The sequence below is a fragment of the Falco rusticolus genome, chromosome W (assembly GCF_015220075.1).
Source record: "Falco rusticolus isolate bFalRus1 chromosome W, bFalRus1.pri, whole genome shotgun sequence".
In the NCBI taxonomy this organism is placed as follows: Eukaryota; Metazoa; Chordata; class Aves; order Falconiformes; family Falconidae; genus Falco; species Falco rusticolus.
The window spans coordinates 25,065,449-25,086,454 of record NC_051209.1 but is presented as its reverse complement, the minus strand read 5'-3'; the positions used below and the strand labels follow the sequence as shown (position 1 = coordinate 25,086,454).

Sequence of the window (21,006 nt, the reverse complement as noted above, 5' to 3'; positions counted from 1 at the left end):
GACATGTTATCTGGAGGACTCAGCATGTTCAGCAGTCCACTGCCTATCTGTAAAGATGCCACTTAAATCTGAAATTGAACAGAAAGTTTAACCTACTGTGGAAGACTGCAAGACAAGGGAAAAGGAAGGTATTCTTCTCCTCTTAAGAGCCAAGAAAGCTGTTTCAGTCATTACGTTATAGAGCAGCAGTTCCTAAATGGGGTGTGTATGAAGGGAGTTGCTAGCCAGATATAAACTTGATTTAATACAATACTTACGTTAATATTTTTGTCATAAAAAAATTTGACTGTAGGTGGGAAAGCAGTAGGAAAACTTGAGGGAAAGTTCCAGATCCACCACCATAAGGGACAGCAACCCAATTTTTTTTTTTATTCCCAAGCAAGCCAGAAAAGTAGCAGTATAGTCATCAACCCTGGCATCCTTCAGTTTCTAGCTGTGCTGGTCATGGCACTGTAGGAAGCTGATACCAGCAGTGCTTTGGAAAAAGGTAGCTGAGATCTGTTAAACAATCCTACTCGTATGGAGATTTTAGAGTTTGCTAAATGTCACAGTGTGTTCTGGAAGTGGCAGAAACAGTTATTTTAATGGTGATTCTCTTGCTGTTCTTTGTCTTAGAAGTTTTAGGAATCACAAAACTCAGTTTTGTGTCTGTATGGTGAATCCTTTCTGAAAAAAGAATGCTAAATAAAACGTTCCTCAGGAACCAGATTCTTGAAAGAAAGATTCTAGTTATCAACCTACCTAGACTTATTAGACACTTTTTTCTTTTTTTGGAGGGTGGTGGTGGTGGTGTGCATCTTCTGTATTTTGGCACCTTATGTGAACTGGCCCCAACAAATGTTGTCAAGATGAGGCTATGGTTATCTTCTATATACATCTTAGACTTACTGCATTATTCCAGCCTACTAGCCAGGACTACATAATAAAATTTTGTATCCTCGACATACACTCTGGCAATATTCCACAAAAGCTCACCAGGCAGACTAACCTTCTCAGAAATAGATCCGACTACTTGTAAGCAACTGTCTCTGCTCTTGCCAATGGCTGCTGTTGGTCCCACAAGCACGGTCCGGTACCTGGTGTGCAATAAACCAATTCTACATGCAGAGCCAAGATATTTATTTCATGTCTTCACAGAGATGGGTGCTAGGTGGTAAATCCACAAAGCTAGCACACCACACAAACTACAGTGTATTATTTGTCTTGTTAAAGGATTAGCAAAGCCCACCTAAATTCACACTCATTGGTTAGTTATATTCAAATTAGCCTTGCTTGCCATGTAGATTAGTACACATGCTCCTTGCAGGGGTTGGGGGGCAAGTCTTTCCATCTTTAATTGAGTTGGAGGTTGTGATCTCCCCCTGCTGCCTTTCCCTTTCCCCTAGTTTCTGTCTCATTCTGCTGACTACTTGTCTTTGTTGCAATTAATGGGCTGTTGGCAACTTATGGGGTGAGATGTTCCCTTCTTATCAGTCTTCTAGTTCTTCAAGGGCATAGTCGTTAGTAAGGCATGCATTATTTATACAAAGTAACCAGACTAGCACAATGAAGCTATTACTATAACCTAGGTATTAACCCAAACATAGGGCTACAATGGAAAGATTGCAGACTTTCAATAAAACCTCATGTTAAGCTAAATGAAAGGCAGCTGGAAGGTCCAATTAAAATAATTGCAGCTTTTTTAAAGCCTCATCTTTTGCTAAGAGTTGTATTTCCCTACGAGGGTTGTGGGAGTATTTGTGATGGTGCAGGCAGCACAGATTATCTTTCAGAGAATGTGCTTCAGACTCACCAGAACAGCAGTGCTTTAAGAGCAAGTCATCTAGTTGAGGTCCTGCACATAACTGTTTATTGATTTAGGTACATTTTGTTAACCTGATAACTACATTAAAACTCCATTTATACCAGTAACAGAAAGGGAGCTGTTTTGGACTCGAGCTTGCTAACAATGCGTATGTTTTGTTCTTAGCTGGCATAGTGACTTGCAGAAATAAACTTCACAACCCATAGAAGGTTATGAAACAGGTATGTTTATGGCAGCACTGGGTGCAAGGGGGATTGCTCCTCCTAACTTGCACATCTAGTTCAACTCACAGTGCACATTTATACAGTTCAGTTGGTTAGTTCTGCCCAAAGTCTGTGCCCCCAAACTAATTATTGGTCAGTTTCTTTCCTGCTTCGATTTACAGGTACAGCTCCTTTTTAATTCACTACACATGCTCCCAAGCAGGGAATCCACCTCCTGGGGGGGGGAAGGGGGGGGGGGCAGATGCGGGCAGACATTTGAGTAGGAGGTCACGATCTCCCACTACCACAATTACCTTTACCCTTCTTTTACTCATATTTCTAGTATCCTTGAGTCTTATCTCTGCAACAATTTGTTTCTTTTCACTGTTAACACGTTTTTGTCAGAAGGCTCCCTATCTTTGAGCTCATCTGCATCAGTGCTAATGATGTGCGGAATTAAACTCTATAACTCAGGATAGCTTATAAAGCAGGTATGTTTAATTCACCCGCAGGTATCAGGGTGGATAATTCCAAAAGCACCTGCTGCCCCGATATCTTTGTGCACGTGTGTTGCGACGGAGGGAAGACACAGTCGCTCAATATGAGTGATCAGCAGACTTCGTTTATTGTCTCTTACAGTCACCTTTTATGCCTTCTTATAATTAGCTCATACATATTACAAAAGTTAAGCTCATTATTGGTTAGTTGCCTAAACACCAAGCCCGCCCCTAGTTTCTCTTCTGTAGTTATCTGTTCCCACCTGCAACATTCTTTTCCCACCGCGATCTTCCTGTTATTGTGTAACAAGGACAGCCAAAGACAGTGTATTTTGCTTTACTTCAGATAAGCTGAGAGCGATGTGCATTTTTGTCCAGCCAGCTGGACTATGTCTATGTGACCTTTTTCAGCTAGCCAGTTATCCACAATTCCCCTGTTTTTATTTTGGGCGACATAGGCTTGGTCGACCATTTTCAATAACAGCGTGTTAACACAGGAAAATACACAGCCAACTTATAAAATCTCAGTTCAGAAGTATAATTCCTGAAATACTTGAAAAATAAAGTTAGCTTGAAGCTTTAATTTAGATGCTCTTTCTGTTCCAGTGATATAAAAAGTTTAAAAAATTCAAAGGTAATTTTAAAGTTCTGAACATGGACTAATGCAAGCTCAAACCCGAAAAAGAAACCAAACTGATGTTTGACTAGGAATATTTGCAAATATTTTAGTGGAAAATCCCTGACCATTAACAATTTTCTGTCCAAATAACAACTGCCCTTATGCAACCAACCAGTCCATACATTTTCTGAAGAATACCTCATTGATATCAAAGAATTAACAAAGGGAAAAAATTAGTTCTAAGCTATATACATTCATAAGGGGATTTTTCAATAGTTACATACAGATTTACACACTAAGCCATGATGGCTTGTAGGTGATACACACAAGAAGAGTACGTTGCTTATCTGTCTGAATGTCTATGCTAAATTTGACAACTATGCCACAAGCCAAGCCTACATGGGTGCTGTGTGTTATGCACGTTCCTTAACAAACAGAAGTATAATAGACAAATTCCCAAGATCTAGTCCCCAACCTAATTATATTATTTTGTAGCCAATTAAGGAAAATAACACAAATGTGCATATCTACATGTGCACACACCTTTTAGTTCAGAACCAATCTGTGATAAAAGGCCTTAGCTTTATGGCATCATCGAATCTTAACGAGTACAGTAATTAAAAATGCAGTCTTACTGTAAGTGCGATTTATGCTGACATTCCCTCAAATGCTACACGTGAGTATTTCTCACTCAACTGCCTCAAGTTAAAATAGTAGTATTCGTTAATATGTATTAAAAAATCATTAATTCTCTACAATAGCAGTTGACTTCCATAACACTATGTAAGCAAAAGAGGCCTAAGATGGGTTTTCTGAATACTAACAATTTATTTTAGACTGTCTAAACTCAGGTCTTGAAAGATTTCACTCTGCCAGACGTAGAAACACTGTTGCACTCCAGTTGTGATATCCCTTTTCCCAAGTTGTCACATGCACATCTCGCTCAAGCAACATTATTGTCAAAGTTTCTCTCTGCTACATAAAAGCATATTGCACTTGTAGATATAAAAGACAGCACCCTTACTTAGATTATTACCTTATTACCTCATAACTCTTAGTATACCTTGTATCTCTGATTTCATCACTTCAAAAATTCACCAGAAGCAGATAAAACCACAGCCTCAGATTAAACTACACCTTAACTGCTGATTCAAATAAAGGCATTCTCTTCCACATATGCCTAATGCTTACAAATAGTGTTGGCTGGTTTTGATCAAGAAACTATTATTACAATAACGATCAAAAATAATAATCCCGTTTGCAAAATGCCTTTAAGCCAGCCTCCTAGTCCCAACCAATTTCCACATTCAGAATACATCATAAATACAGAATACAGAATAAATTATCTCCATCAAGGCAAAAAGGCTTCTCTTTAAGCACAGAGATGTTTGCTAGTTCAAGGCAGAAACCCATTTCTTGTAGGGGACATCTGAAGCACTTTTTTTGGTGGGTTTGCACTCAATTCCGTATTTTTCCTTCAGAAGCTTAAGCTGTTCCTCTTGTTTCAGGAGTGTTTCCAACTCTGATTTGTCGAATAGGTCCGTATTTCCCAAAAATATCCTACATTTCCTCCGCTGTGATTTTATACGGCAGGTTCCGAATATAAAGGGTCCGATTGACCTCTGGGGGCAGCCAGATGTCAGCTCGCTTGGCCGCTTGCATCGCCATGGCGCCGATCGGAGCGGGGGGGGGGGTGGAGGGGGGGGGGGTGCAGCCTCGGAGAGAAACCGCGGCCGGGAAGGGGCCTGCCGGGCCGCGCCGCCGCTCGCCGCTGCCGCGGGGGTCCCGGATGCTATCCCATACGCTAATAACCCGGGTAATGCCTTGTTACAATCTATGTCCCGAACGCTCCGCTTTTCTAAAAAGCATATGAGCGAATCGTACGTCGCTTGTCTCTCCATACCTTCGTCAGCGCTGTTGCAGCCTTTGCGAGACTTCGGGGACGCGTGGCCGGCGGGACCCTCTGTAGGTGCTCCCGGGCGCGGGGACTGTGCCCTTCCGCCTCCTGCGCTGCTTTCAGGACCGGTACCCGAATCTCCGTCGAACCGTGGCTCGCAGGTTCAGCCCTCTCTAGGGTCCCTGTTCGGGCGCCATTTGTCGCGACGGAGGGAAGACACAGTCGCTCAATATGAGTGATCAGCAGACTTCGTTTATTGTCTCTTACAGTCACCTTTTATGCCTTCTTATAATTAGCTCATACATATTACAAAAGTTAAGCTCATTATTGGTTAGTTGCCTAAACACCAAGCCCGCCCCTAGTTTCTCTTCTGTAGTTATCTGTTCCCACCTGCAACATTCTTTTCCCACCGCGATCTTCCTGTTATTGTGTAACAAGGACAGCCAAAGACAGTGTATTTTGCTTTACTTCAGATAAGCTGAGAGCGATGTGTATTTTTGTCCAGCCAGCTGGACTATGTCTATGTGACCTTTTTCAGCTAGCCAGTTATCCACACACGTGTGATTTAAAGTATACATTCATACATATTCAATAGATGCCAGATAATAGGTTGGGTTAGGATAATCAGTCTACCAAGAAGTCATTAACATAAGTTTCCTCCCATTTGCGCTTGCACACTGTCTCCTGGTGGGGGTCCTGGGGGTCTTTGAGGATGAAGGCTTAGTAGTCTCCCTCACTCTGAACTTTTCACCTTCACTCTTTGCGCAGACTCAGTCGTGTCTCAAGTTTCTTCCAAACCATAAAACAGGACAGATCCAGTTTTCCTATCTCAAGGCACAGATGTTCACATACCAGTGTCTTCTTATCAGCACACAGAGCATCCCAGGTCCACCTTATCAGTACAAAGGGCCCCAGGACCGGGCCTAATTTGCAGAGTCGTATTGTGAAGTTCCTCTTTGTACATACAATGAGAGTTTTAATTATTCTAAATTTTTCATATTCTATTAATCTAGTTATTTCTAAACTTTCTATCACTAACAGCTCCCTCCTTGGACTTTGGGGTTCCTGCTTGTATATTGATGGTTCCCATTGCCTATGTAATTCCTGCTTGTGACAGTTTTAGGTCTTGTGACAGAGTTTTAGGTTTCTTGCTATATTATTTTCAATATCAATAGAAGGATGATATGATATACCTTTTTTGTGTTTTGGCACACTGCTTTCTCTGTATTACTTTGAGATTTGGCAGAGGACAAAAATGAATAATTGTAGAGTGGTGGTTGCTGTGATAAGGTTACATTACCACTTCTGTATCTCCTATGTTTAATTCTAATTAAAACAAAATTAATGTGTAGATGTGAAACTGTTTTGGTATGGTGGGTTGACCTTGTCTGGATGCCATGTGCCTACCCATCTGCTCTGTCACTCCCCTCCTCAGCAGGATGGGGGTGGGGGGGAATAAGATGAAAAAACCCTCATGGGTCAAGATAAAGGCAGTTTAATAAAGCAATAGCAAAAGTCATGCAGAAGCAAGGGAAAATAAAAGATGTTATTTTCTACTTCCCATCAGCAGGCTATGTGGGTATCCTTTTTTCTAGCTTTCATTGTTGAGCAGATATGGTATGGTGTGGAATATCCCTTTGGTCAGTTTGGGTCAGTTGTCCTGGCTATGTCTCCTCCCAAGGTTTTGCCACCCCCAGCCTACTGGTGAGGGGGAAAGGTTGGAGGGACAGCCTTGATGCTGTGGGAGCACTGCTCAGCAGTAGCCAAAACACTGGTGTGTTATCACCACCTTTCTGGCTACCAATACAAAGCACAGCACTGTGAGGGCTGCTGTGGGGAAAATTAACTCCACCGCAGCCAGACCCAATACACTTCACAAGGACTCTTATACCCATCATCTTGAAAACACTTCTTAATTTTTTTTCACAAGTCCATGTGGATGATTATATAAACTCAGTTTTGTGTCCTGATTGGTGGATTCTGTGGTCCAAGTTCAGAAACAAATTGAGACTCCTATGGTGTGAATTGGCAGTGGTGGAGTGATTTGGGTAGGTGACTGTCCAGATCTGTTGAAGGAGATAAAGGGAAAGAAATATTTTGAGTGCACTTACTGTTTCAGTTACTCTACAGTGTACTAATATCTTCTCTCAGCCTCACATACAAGAATGACAAAGTTTTAATTGCTGAATTTGTATTACAATAGCTTGTAGGGAAGATGTGTAAGAGTTGTGGCTGTTTTCTGGCAAGAAGCACTAGGGTTATTTGCTGCAGTGGGATGGGTCTGTCACACTCGGGTCACAGAACATGGTCTGTGTATCTGTAGCTTTGACATGTTCATATAGTTCTTTGTAAGCAGTTGCATATAGGCAGTCTGGCTTCCATTGCTTTTGGTATAGTTTTCTGCATTACTCTTATTTTGAATGCTACATAATGTATTCAAGGCAGTAAACTCCCATTTTATGGTAATCTATTCAGGTAGCTCTGTGCAAAACATAAAAGCAATTTGAAACAAATACTTCTACCCTGGGTAAGCTAACTTAAATGCTTTTATTCTATCCAGCAAAAGGTTAATATGATTGGGAATTTTTTTTGCAGTTGAAAGCATGTATTGTTTTGGTTTTGTATGCTTGTTACATCTACAAAAGTTTAGTTGCTAGTGGTATGTTTTTGGGGAATGCTGAGACTGAAGGTTTTTTTATTTAAACTTCTTTTTAATCCCCTAATTTAATGGCAGAAGCACATAGCTCCTCATAAAGAATTATATGAACAATATAACCAGAATGATGTTGAGTTTTTTTAGTAAGTGTATACTTAATTGAAGCATTGCAAAAATCTTTATATAGATCACAGTATATTTTGATCTTAGACTGGAGTAGTATCTCCAGTAGGATAAGATTGATATTAATATAGTCTTGGTTCTAGTTAGGACCATTGAACAAATGTGTTTTTCACCCTCCTCTCTCCATCTCTTGCTCTGATTCAAGAATGTAGGTAGAACATGCTCACAAATATTTGCAAATGTCCACACAAAATGCTTGACTTCTGAGAGGGGAAATATTTTAATAGCAAAAATACTGTCTAAAATGCTTAACAGTATTGTAGAAATTATGTGCTTGGAAATACAGGTGCCCTAAGAGAATTAAGTTAGGAACCATTATGAAAAGATAGTACAAATGTTGCAACTTTCATATGAAAACGTTTGTGGGGTATGGTGGGTTGACCTTGGCTGGATGCCAAATCCAGAGGGGACAGCCTGCCTCACCATGGTCTTCACCACTGGCTGCAGGGGAATCTCTGCTCCGGCACCTGGAGCACTTCCTGCCCCTCCTTCACTGACCTTGGTGTCTGCAGAGTTGTTGATCTCACATATTATCACTCTTCTCTCCAACTGCAATTGCTGTTGCACAGCAGTTTTTTCCCCCTTCTTAAATACGCTATCCCAGAGGTGGTACCACCGTCACTGATTGGCTCAGCCTTGGCCAGCAGTAGGTCCATCTTGGAGCCAGCTGGCATTGGCTCCATTGGACATGGGGGAAGCTTCTACCAGGCTTCCAGAAGCCACCCCTGTAGCTGTGTCCCCGTCCCCCCCCAACCTTGCCATGCTAACCTGTTGTGGTTTAACCCCTGCTGGTAACTGCCACAAAGCCCCTCCCTCCCTCCTCACTCAGGGGGGTGGGGAGGAGAATTGGAAAGGAAAGTAAAACATGAGGGTTGAGATAAGAACAGTTTAATAATTGAGAGAAATAAAACCAAAATAATAATAATAACAGTTATAATAAAGAGAGAAGGGGCGAGGAATAAGATCCAAAGGGAAGGGAGAAAAGAAAACTAGTGATGCAGAATACCACTGCTTACCACCTGCTGACTGATGCCTAGATGCCTACCCAGTCCCTGTTGATCGAGCAATGATCAACGATTGGCCAGCCCTGGCCAACACCTCACCCCACCACCACCCCAGTTTATATACAGAGCATGTCGTCCCATGGTATGGAATGCCTCTTTGGTTAGTTCAGTTCAGCTGACCTGGCTGTGTCCCCTCCCAGTTTCTTGTGCCCCTCCAGCCATACCTGCTGGCAGGGCCTGACAAACCAAGAAGTCCCAAACCCAATACAAACACTACCCAGCAACAACCAAAAACATCAGTGTGTTATCAACACTGTTCCCACACCAAATCCAAAACACAGCCACCAAGAAGAAAATTGACTCTATCCCAGACGAAATCAGGACAAAACCCAATACATGAGGAAAGTGGTTTTTTTTTAATAAAACAGGTTAGCAAAGATGAAAGGCAAGAATATGCTAGCTAAAAAGAACAGGATTAGGAAGCAAATATTGGCTTTGTGGTATGCTTGTGGCTGCAAGCAGATCTTGAATGGTTGAATGCATGTTATGGTGAAGTATTTACTGTAGGTATCATAAGAGACCTAGGAAGTGTTTCTGATGTTTTGCAACCCTTTTGGGTAGAGGCTCCTTAATACCAATTATGTGTGTGTTGTCTTGCCTTCAGAACTTCTACCTGAATAAAGAAAACAACATTGGCTAAAGAGGGGGCCCTGTATTCCCATCCTTTCAATATTCTTGTGGCTTCTTTATTTCAATAGGTTTTGGACACATTCCGTGCTTCTTATATAAGCTCTGGTTTACATATTTACTCTGTGAGCCCTCTTGATTTGCTGATTCATTTCTCCTTGTAGCAATAAATGTTGGCCCAAATCTCCCCCTTCCTAGTTCTATTGACAAGTTCTGGCATGAAGTGCCTGCTCAAGTATATCTCAGGTGGTTCAGCTGTGAAGGTTAATCCAGTCAGCACAAGATATTTTTTATCTTGGCAATGCATGTTGGAAACCTGTTGTTCTGTCAGCTTGGTGTTCCCTGTAGTGTAGAAGAGGTATGGACAAGCTATTTTGATAGGTGAAACGATTCTCAGGCCCATGGGCATTCAACACTAAAATATTTTAGAATGCTTTGCTGAATGTTATTTTAGTTTGAGGATAGTAATTAGTCACTTAAAATGTGCACACTGCTAATGGAGTCTGTCTAAAACCAGATTAGGTTATCATAGGCTTGGCTTGCATAAGCTTCCTGGTTGTCACATGGCCAGAATTAGATAGTTTAAGGAAAACAGTATTCATCCTGAATGCATCTAGGCAAATTTATTTGATTCTATGCAAAGGCTAGGTATTAGGAAACGCCCTCTTGCATTGTATAAGCGGTTCTTTGATCCTGTTTGTCAATTCAGCAACTAGCAAATAAATGCTTCTTATACAGTGCCATAAACATGGTGGTTCAGAGGAAAAGTATGCAGAGAATACTTCTAACATTTAAATAGTATGGCGTATTCTGGCTTCCTTTCCTCTTCCTCTTTCCTCTCTCTTCTTTTCCAGCTACACTGTTCAGTGGAGAGAGAATTAAGTGCTAACTAATTTATGCAAGCAAACTTCCTTTTGACAGTTGTCTTTGAAGGTCTTGGCTAATGTAGTTTTTGGTTCAAGAATGTCTGCGTCTATTTCTTCAGTTAAGATACAGTTTCTATGTCACTCAGATCCAGACCTAATTGACTGTTTTCTCCTTTTATTTATTTTTTTCGTGTTTTTCTTAATGTTTGTCATGTTAAGAAGGGGAGGTTCCTCAAACCCTTTATATTTGATTGGCCTGTCAGTTTCCCAAGAAAGAGGAGACCCTTGTGTCCAACTAGTCTGTTCGCTACCTGCATTTTAACAGCCCACTGTATCGGAGGGTGATTTGATTAACCTACTCGGGGACCCCTGCTGACAGCATCACTGAGTCAAATCCCTTATAACAACTACTCAGATCTCCAGGGACTTACACAAAATGAACTTCAGCTGAAGATTTTTATTATACAAAATGTGAGTTTGTGACAGAGTAAGGTTTGAAGATTCCTGGTGATAATACACTGACTGCAAAGCAAGCTTAAAACAACACAATAACAGCTAGTTTGAATTAGTCATAGAATAAAATTCTTACCCAATAGGCATCCCTATGGGGGAGAAGACAGGTTCAGCCTGTCAACTGATCCCAGAAGTTACGATGGAGTCTTCCCTAACTTCTCCCCTCATTTGTCCACTTTTTATACTTCATAGTTCATTGCATATTCGTTATCATACACAGGATCGGTTACAAGTTTCTTGCTTCTAATGCAAATTAGTACGCATCCTCAGATAGCACTGCTGAAGTTCTCTGCTAACTACGCATGCTCCTCAAGCATGGGGTCTTGCCCTCTTTCAGGGGGTCTATTTGAGTCGGAGGTCACAATCTCCCACTACCACTATTTGTCCTATTTTCAACCAATTTTCTGTTGATGTCAGTGGATTGCAACACCTTATTAACTTGTGTCCTCTTGTGGCCAGAACTTTCCTCACTTGAAGGCTTCTTTCTGCGTAACTTGGATAATGGTGTTCTTTTCACTATCTTCTCATCCTTCCCAAGGCTGACTCCCTTGATTAAAAGTCCCTTCATTCATAACAACTTTAGAAAGTGAGTCAGCTTGGCCTAAACTTTGTGCACAGATTTGTTTAACATATAGTTAAACACTAAATCAGAGTATAGTAATTCAGGAGTTTAGACAACAGTTTACCCCCTTTGGACTTATTTCAGTCCAGGACTAGTCCTTTTTTTTATACATTTAGGTGGCACTTGAGTGACTCTAGTCATGCATATTTTTGTTACTGATTGGTATGTGCCCACTGAGGAGTGGTAATACCTTGGAGGTAGGTAACTTTGGGATGGAGGTGTGTGTTGGTATTACAATGAGATTATTTCATCTGAGGCATTTTCATCACAATGGTTGACTCAGCCATGGACATCTCATGGATTCTTCATGTGACAACTGCTATGCAGCTTATTAGCTGTGTGGTACCATCAAGTTCCCGTTCCTGCAGGGAGCACTACAGAGCCTGGCCACAGCGTCTCCACTCCACTCCATCCTCCATCACTATCAGCATGTGCTGAGCTGGCAGGATGTGTTGCTTAGAGAACTGTGGTAAAGTAGATTTTGTGTATGCCAACCATCCTGAAGGTGATAGCTGTATTTTACCCTAAAAAAGCTTTCTGTAATACTATGCTTCTGTTAGGTCCCACTTTTCTCTAAATCCACCCCCCACCCACCCCTAAGTAATTTTCCCACAGTGATGTAATTGTATCCATTATAATATGAACATATATTTTCCCACTAATGTGAAGAAATGATGATGAAGCAGAAATGCTTACCTAGTTTTTGTGGTACAAACTTAAACCAGGACACTAGTAAAATGCTTTACTTCCAATGATGTCATAAGCAACTGTGGGGAGCTATAGTGGATGTGCCATAGTTTTTTTCTGCCAAAATATTTTCTATGAAGTACAAATTGTACAAGTTTACAAAATTAATTGTACAAATTTATATGAAGTACACATTTCTTCCAGTACTGTTACTGTGTCTGGAGGGTCATACAACAGTGGCGTGGAGAGCTGCACAGACTGATGTGTTCTAAAACTCCCTATCAGTATGTGAAATATTGGCTATCACTGAACAGGAGCAGAAAATGCAGCTGGGTAGTTTGCAGCTAGTTCAGGCCAAAGAGCTTTGTACCCAGAAAGCAGGAAGAATGAATTGTCTTTGATTTCTAGGGAAGAGGTAGTATGGGAAGAGTTCTATGTATTTAGGAATATCCAATTGCCATCAAGTTGTCATCCTGCAGATTTCACATCCATAAAGATCTTTAGCTGTCAGAGACAGACAAACTCTTTTTGAGTGATTTTACACCAAGACAATTGGAAGACTCTAATATATAAATGGACAAAAGGCAGGTGCACTATGTTTCCAGAGGTCCAGGTGACCTTCTGACATTCCTCCTGCTAGTGAGCCAATGAGGTCAAAGGCAGATGATGATAAAAGTGAGCTAGCTGGCTAGGTAAGTAGTGTGGAAGGAGGTGGGTTTTCCTGTTATGAAACTAGCTTGTTTTTAGGGCAAAAAGAGATGACAGATTTTTCACCGAAGAGAGTAACCTGACGTGAATATCAGTTACAGAGGAGAGGCAAACAGAATAGTAAATAAAGCATGTGCAGAAAGACAAAAATTTTAATACAAAACCAAGATATTGAAAATACAAGTCATCAAGGTCTTATGAATAATTCTAAGGATCATTATAAAGAAATAAATGTTAGGTACTCTTGTTTGAGGGGGAAAAATAAAAAGCTTATGCTTGACCTGTTTAATATCACTGGCCCTTGGTAGGAAGAGGGTGTGTGTGAGAGAGAGAGAGAGAGAAAATATCCGCCTGTTTTAGGAAGGACAAAGCGAGGGAAAAGGTTAGTGCTATTTTGATTAAAATAACTTTACCTGGCTTTGATTATTTGGTATTCTCTCTGGTAAGCCACAGCATAAATATCTTTCTATGGACTATCAAATTGCAGACACATACAGAAAACTTAATTTTTATGCGCAAGTGGTCTCATACTGCTAACGTTCATTAAAAGAGATGATGGATGCAATATTCTTGGAAGTCATTGTAGAAGGATTTGGAATAATGCCTGACTGAAAGGTGTCAAGTAACCAATTGCATCTTTAAAACCTCTTTGTGTTTCTTAAAGTATAAATGACTATGAAATGATTTTGATTAAAAATTGTTTTTATTATGTACAATCAGAAGCATTTATTTGTTCCTTTTTAAAAAGACCACTTGGAAGCCATTCAGCCAAATAATCTGTATAAAAAAATTTCAATTCCAGTTTTAAAGGCAAATCAGTTAAGGATGTTTTACTAGATGCTTAGAAAACATCAAATCTAAAACAGGGTAATGTCATAGTAGTGAAAAGTGTCCATCTGTTAGTTAAATGAAGGAAAAAAGTTACAGCAGTGAGTTATGGGTTAAAAGCTAAAGACTGCAGAAAGTAAAGGATGCGGGAAGTTCACCCAAAATATATTGGAAGCTTATGTTAGCACTACTAAGGTGTTTGAGAATGAGGAAAAAATAAACCATCTCTTTGTTTTTGATATGCTTAACAGATATGTTTCAGTTACTTGGCAAAATAGAACATTCATAATTGAGAAAATTCAGGAGGACTTAATGTACAAACTTAAAAATCTGACTCTTTTGTAGGCTTGTTCAACAGGCAAGTGGCTCACTTTATATTTCTTGATCACTTACTATAATCCTATAATTAATTTGTTTTCATCTATTTTTAGGTTAGAGGAGTAATTTTTTCCCCTGGTATATAATGCAAAATGTTTTCTTCTTATTCTCCCCTCCTCCCTCCCTTGAACTAGTTGCATATGTGTGAAAGGAGCACTGCTCATCTTTTGCATGTTACTGTTGCTATTTGAGGATATGAAACTGCTTGATCCATCCTTCATCCTTGGCTAGATGAAGAAGCCTGTTGTGGTCTTTTCGCTACTTACCAGGCTATTTAGAACTCAAGCCATTCTCTTCCTCAGTCTAGATGCTTATATATAGCTGCTCATGGTCCTTCATTCCTTCCCTACCTTTTTTGCTAAAATATAGACTTCAAATAAAAAGTATTCCAGACTTATTCTGTATCTCTATTCATAGTTATATTCACATTTATTTGGGAGCTGAAACACCTCCCCTCTAATACAGAGGAAAATCTCTCTGAAAGCACAGTAGTAGTTTGTACAGCTGTGATTTGGGCTAATTGGAGCATGAGGGTGGAAAAAAAAAAGCAACCTTCTTTCAGATGTCAAGGAAATTGCTTGACTACTGCCTTCTGTCATTGTTCACAGCACATATCAAGGTAGAATTGTGGGCTGATTCTCACAGTTTGTTCATTTCCCTGTTATATGGGAAGACAGTCAGGACATAGCGTAGTTCTCTTGAATTTTATGTTCTTATTAAACTTTGTGGTTTTGCTTGCTACTACTTGGGACAGTAAAGAAACAGACCAGATAAATATCTCTGCTTTAAATGTTATAGTTAGAAAGCTTAAACACTTGTACCAGCATAACTGTGCTGATTTTATTATGCATATGTTGGTACAAATGTAACATGTGTAATGCATTTTAATGTGCAGGATGGGTAAAAACAGTTTTTCCCCAAACAGTACGATCACTCCTTGTGATGATGTAACCCAAAGGGGTTTTAGTAAACAAACAGGAATTACCTATCATGATTAAATCCAAGTGTGGGATAGACAACAGAATGTATATCCTCCAGGAGAGGTTAAAATTACCTAGATGGATAGAGGAGCACATGATGGTGGTGGTAAGTATTGGTTAGCTTGATTGAGCAATGATATTTGCACATCAGTAGCCTGGTAACTGTCAGGATTTTATTTTTAAGCATTGTTGTGGAGGCAAGCGATAAGATTAAGGATTTCATAGTGAATTTTATATATCTGTGTGGGGATACTTTCAAACGTCATTTTGAAAAATAGATGATGGTGATAGAAGCTAACTTTGATTAGGAGTCTCCCTCCTGATGTTTGAATGAGAAAATAGTTTTGAGGTAAAAAAAAAAAAAAAGTGAAATAAGCTGCTTATCTCCCTAAAAGAAAAGGGGGGAAATAGGGGTACTTAAACCAGAAACATAGTCAAGCAGTGTCCTTGTGTTTGGTTTGCATGGCAAGGTTTTGGTGGCTTCTGTGAGAAGCTGCTAGAAGCTTCCCCCATGTCCAATGGAGCCAATGCCAGCTGGCTCCAAGATGGACCCACTGCTGGCCAAGGCTGAGCCAGTCAGTGACGGTGGTACCACCTCTGGGATAGCGTATTTAAGAAGGGAAGAAAAAAACCCTGTGCAACACCAGCAGCAGCCAGAAGAGAGAGGAGTGAGAATATGTGAGATCAACAACTCTGTGGACACCAAGGTCAGTGAAGGAGGGGGAGGAGGTGCTCCAGGCACCAGAGCAGAGATTCCCCTGCAGCCAGTGGTGAAGACCATGGTGAGGCAGGCTGTCCCCCTGCAGCCCATGGAGGTCAATGGTGGAGCAACTATCTACCTGCAGCCTGTGGAGGACCCCATGTTGGAGCAACTGGATGTGTCCAAAGGAAGCTGTGACCCCGTGGAGAGCCCACACTGGAGCAGGCTCCTGGCAGGACCTGTCAACCCATAGAGAGAGGAGTCTACACTAGGTTTTCTGGCAGGACTTGTGACCCTGTGGGGGACACCCGCTGGAGCAGTCTGTTCCTGAAGGACTGCACCCATGGAAAGGACCCATGCTGGAGCAGCTTGTGAAGAGCTGCAGCCCATGGAAAGGACACATTTTGGAGAAGTTTGTGGAGAGCCCTCTCCCTTGGGAAGGACTCCATGCTGGAGCAGGGGAAGAGTGTGAGGAGTCATCCTCCTGAGGAGAAAGGAGCGGCAGAGAGAATGTGTAACGAACTGACTGTAACCCCCGTTCCCTGTTCCCCTGTGCTGCTCTGGGGGAGGAGGTAGTGAAAATCAGTAGTGAAGTGCCCAGGATGAAGGGAGGGGTCAGGGGAAGGTGTTTTTAAGATTTAGTTTTATTTCTCATTACCCTACTGTGATTTGAATGGTAATAAACTGAACTGATATTCCCAAGCCGAGTCTGTTTTGCCCATGATGGTAATTGCTGAGTGATCTCCCTGTCCTTATTGTGACCCCATGAGCCTTTCATTATATTTTCTCTCCCCTTGTTCAGTTGAGGAGAGGGAGTGATATGGTGGCTTTAGTGGGCACCTGGTGTTCAGCCAGGGTCAAACCACTACAGTTGTAGAAATTTGTATAGTAAGTAGAGCAAGTTTGTGTGGTTAAGGTTTTGGTTTGCGTGTTTGGGGCAGGGGGAAGTGTGACTACACGAACTCAAGGGAGAAAGAACTGAGGAGAGTTGTGGATCAGAGTAACAAGCAGGATGCTAGTGATTTCCATAGAAGTAATCAAAGCATGTTACAAGAACAGTTGGTGATGGTGGTTGAGAGAAAGTTCTGGTTTTATATGTACTGATTTTAAGTAGGCAATCCCCGGAGGTGCTCAGCATTCAGAGCTTTCCTGTGAGATGGAAAGGATATTGTAGTGTTAGAAAGGCAAGGGAAGCAACTTGGGGTGGGAAAGAACATACTGAAAAAGAGGAACAAGCAGAAGTGGAGGGGGATGGGTTAATCACCAGTTTAAGAAATTGCAATGGAATGGATGAGGAAGCAGAAGAGATTACTCTTTCAGCGCTGTCAGCTTTATTGAGGACACTGTCATTGGGAGCATCACCTGTAAGAGTAGTATTAGTTGTCTGAGAAACCTTGGACTGATAGAAGGCATGTTAGCAAACCAACCAAGTTTTTATTTTCCCTTTTTTATATGGATTTCCTTACTTTCCTTTTTATTCCTATACCTCTCTAAGAGAGAAAATTTTGACTGAGAGTAAAGGCTTCTCTTTTAAATTTCCCTCCTTTTGAAGCCTGTCAGCTGTAGTTTTCTTTAAATGTGCATTTAAAGCAAACAATAACCAACTGAGTGGAGATAGAGATGTGGTTTCTGTAGGGAGTGATTACCCAGGCATTTTTACATCCAGCAAGATTTAAGTTTAAGACTCATTAGTCTTAAACTACTGGGTGTTAGATAAATTGGTTAAGCTCTGTCTTAGTTTTTGCTATTTTTGGTTTAGACACTAGCCTGCCAGGTGTAGTTGAAGCTGTTAAGAATGTTTCTTTTTAACTGGAGTGCTAATAGCACTACTGTTGTCTAATTGCTAGTGTTTATTCTGGTCTCTGTTTTTATAGATCGTGCTGTTAGTATTTATTTTCAGCCCAGTCTCTCATTGGTGTGAACACCAGACTACTGTTAACTTCAAGTACATTTCTACATCTGTATAGTTTTATGGGTAAACTGGACTATATGCTTAGTCTGGCAGCACATGAATTAAAGCTGTGTTGAATGATTTTATCCATGACGTTATCAGTCTGTCTCAGTTCTGATCCCTTAATGGTATCAAAATGAAATCTGGTATCTAGATTGGAATTAGTCCATTAATCTCACTACTGATTTTTACTAATGTGATTTTTTCCTATTAGAAAAACTACTTAGTGCTTTTTTTTCCCCCCAACCTGTTGGAAAAGGTTTTCTTCTAGTTGCAGTGTCTTATTGCTAGAAAGAATATTGCATAGAGATGTCATCTAATGCAGTTAGAGAAGAAAAATGGACATTTATTTAAGAAGATAAAATTTAGTAATTAGGTAAGCAAGAGATTTTCTTTATTGCTATGAAAGCTTTAAATACAGACCTTTTTTTTTTTTTTTTTTTTTTGCCAGATCTTGGCTTGTTGGAGGTGATCTGAAAGATTCAGAAGAATTGATTTGAGATTAAACAGGTATCAGGTTGTTTTTAGAGCTCACGTTCTGATTCCGTCTTCACTCAGAAGTGAGAATCATAGAATAGAATCATATAATGATTTAGGTTGGAAAGGACCTTTAAGACTGAATCCAACTGTTAACCTAGGACTGCCAAGTCCACCACTAAACCATGTCCCTAAGCGCCATGTCTACATGTCTTTTAAATACCTCCAGGGGTGGTGACTCCACCACCTCCCTGGGCAGCCTGTTCCAATGCCTGACAACCCTTTTGGTGAAGACATTTTTCCTAATATCCAATCTAAACCTTCCCTGGCGCAACTTGAGGCCATTTCCTCTCGTTCTATCGCTTGGTACTTGGGGAGAATAGATCGACACCAACCTCACCACAACCTCCTTTCAGGTAGCTGTAGAGAGTGATAAGGTCTCCCCTGAGCCTCCTTTTTTACAGGCTTAAACAACCCCAGTTCCCTCAACTGCTCCTTATAGGACTTGTTCTCTAGACCTTCCACCAGCTTCATTGCCCTTCTTTGGACACGCTCCAGCACCTCAATGTCTGTCTTGTAGTGAGGGGCCCTGTTTCTGATACAAGCCAGGATGCTATTGGCTTTTTTGGCCACCTGGGCACACTGCTGGCTCATGTTCAGCTGGCTGTCGACCAGCACCCCCAGGTCCTTTTCCACCAGACAGCTTTCCAGCCACTCTTGCCCAAGCCTGCAGTGTTCCATGGGATTGAGAATGGAGCCATATATATAAAACAAAAAAACCCCCTTTGTTTGTCTTATCAGATGTAATAATCCATTTCATGTAATACTGGAAGGGACTGTGAACTGGAATGGGCAACTGCTGTAAAAAGGGTTTTGGAAGATGCATGAATATAATCTTCAAAATGCATTTCAGGGCATGCAGTTTGGTAGCACTTCTGTCAATATGTGAAGGGTGCATTCCATCATTCACTGTATTTCTCCATGTCCTGGTTTCAGCTGGGATAGAGTTAACTTTCTTCTTAGCAGCTAGTACAGTGCTGTGTTTTGGCTATGAGGTGAGAACAATGTTGATAACGCACTGATGGTTTTAGTTGTTGCTGGGTAATGTTTATACTCAGTCAAGGACTTTTCAGTTTCTTGAGCCCTGCCAGCCAGAGGGCTGGAGGGCACAAGACACTGAGAAGGGACACAGCCAGGACAGCTGACCTGAACCAGCCAAAGAGGTATTCCATACCATGGGACATCATGCTTGGTATATAAACTGGGAGAGTTAGATGGGAGGGATTGTTGCTTGGGGACTGGCTGGGCATCGGTCAGCAGGTGGTGAGCAGTTGTACTGTGCATCACTTGGTTTTCCTTTTCCCTTTTCCTTTGGATTTTACCCTTTTTCCCCACCTTTCCATTGTAATTGTTGTTATTGTTATTATTGTTGTTCTTACCTCTTTATTCTGTTTCAATTATTAAATTGTTTTCATCTCAACCCTGGAGTTTTACATTCCTTTCTGATTCTCCTCCCCACCCCTCCTGGTGGGGGGGGAGTGAGCAAGTGGCTGCATGGTGCTTGGTTGCTGGCTGGGGTTAAACCATGACACTCCAAGATGACCCTTCACAGAATGAGACATTGGGAATGAGGAGAAACTTGCTGGTGATTTGCAGACTATGCACAAACAGCAGTTTCTGCATGTTGCACTTATGTTGTGTTAGTTCACATCAAGTTTAATAAAAGCCGTTAAGAATTGAGGCAAAACAACCCTCAGTAGAACCTCATTATCAGAGGAAACACAGCAGATTTGTATCTTGTTCTTTTCTGGACACTACCATCTTCTATTTTTTATATTTTAAATAACAATTGTGTTCTTGTGTTTTTTCAGATTCAAAAGCTATCTGTGCGTTGGTTATTTCAAGCTCAATCTGCAGAATGGTTTAGTGTTGTGTGGTGGGGTTTTTTTGTGGTTTTTGGTTTTGGTTTTTTTAATAGAAAAAAAACAACCTAGGACCATTTTCCAATCAGTTGAATTCAGCATATTCATTTCCTTAATCTTTCTTGCAAGCTAGGGATTAATTACCTTGTGGCTTTGTGATTTTTAATTATATAAGTCTTTATTACCATAACAAGCTGTTTGCCTTTTTAGTTCAGGTGGCTCATGGTCCTGGATTGTTTTTGTGTATTAGAAGAGGATTGTGATCCTGTTACATAATAAAAATCCAAGGGGATTTTATAGCTTCATTCTATCCATAAACCAAATTGCTTCTAGAACAGTATTTGCAGAATGTAAATTAGCTTTGCAGTAGGGGTTTGGGTAGCTTTAAGTTATATGGTTAAAAGTGTCATTGATTTTCAGGAAGGCAGTGAAGAGATCTGACAGCAAGCCAAGGCTTAGTGTTTGTAAATTGGCTCAAACCATGAGATTAAGCAGCAGCATTAGTCTTTTCAAGAGTAATGTGATAATGTCATGGAGAAATGGAGCATACCTCAGAGGCAGGTGGCGCATGCTTGTGTGAAGTGTAATAGAGTAGAAATACATTTTGCATATACATGTTGTATATGGTTAGTCATAATCAGAAGCTGTTGCTGTTAGTTATGGATTTAATATCAGTTCAAACAGGAAATTTCAGCTTCCAGTAAGACACCTGTTCAGTTGTTCACAGTTTATTAAAAAGTTTTAGTACAGGACATTTGCCTTGAGAGTATATCCCTACTTCAAATAAGTGCATTTATAAAAAATCATTTCTCTGCTTTGTTACT

General features: G+C 40.7%; 1 protein-coding gene across 10 annotated transcripts in view; it reads left to right on the top strand.

Annotated features, from left to right (window-relative positions):
* The window catches only part of LOC119140746 (erbin-like), a 119,742-nt gene that overhangs the window by 22,653 nt on the left and 76,083 nt on the right, over positions 1 to 21,006 (top strand). The window lies entirely within an intron of this gene.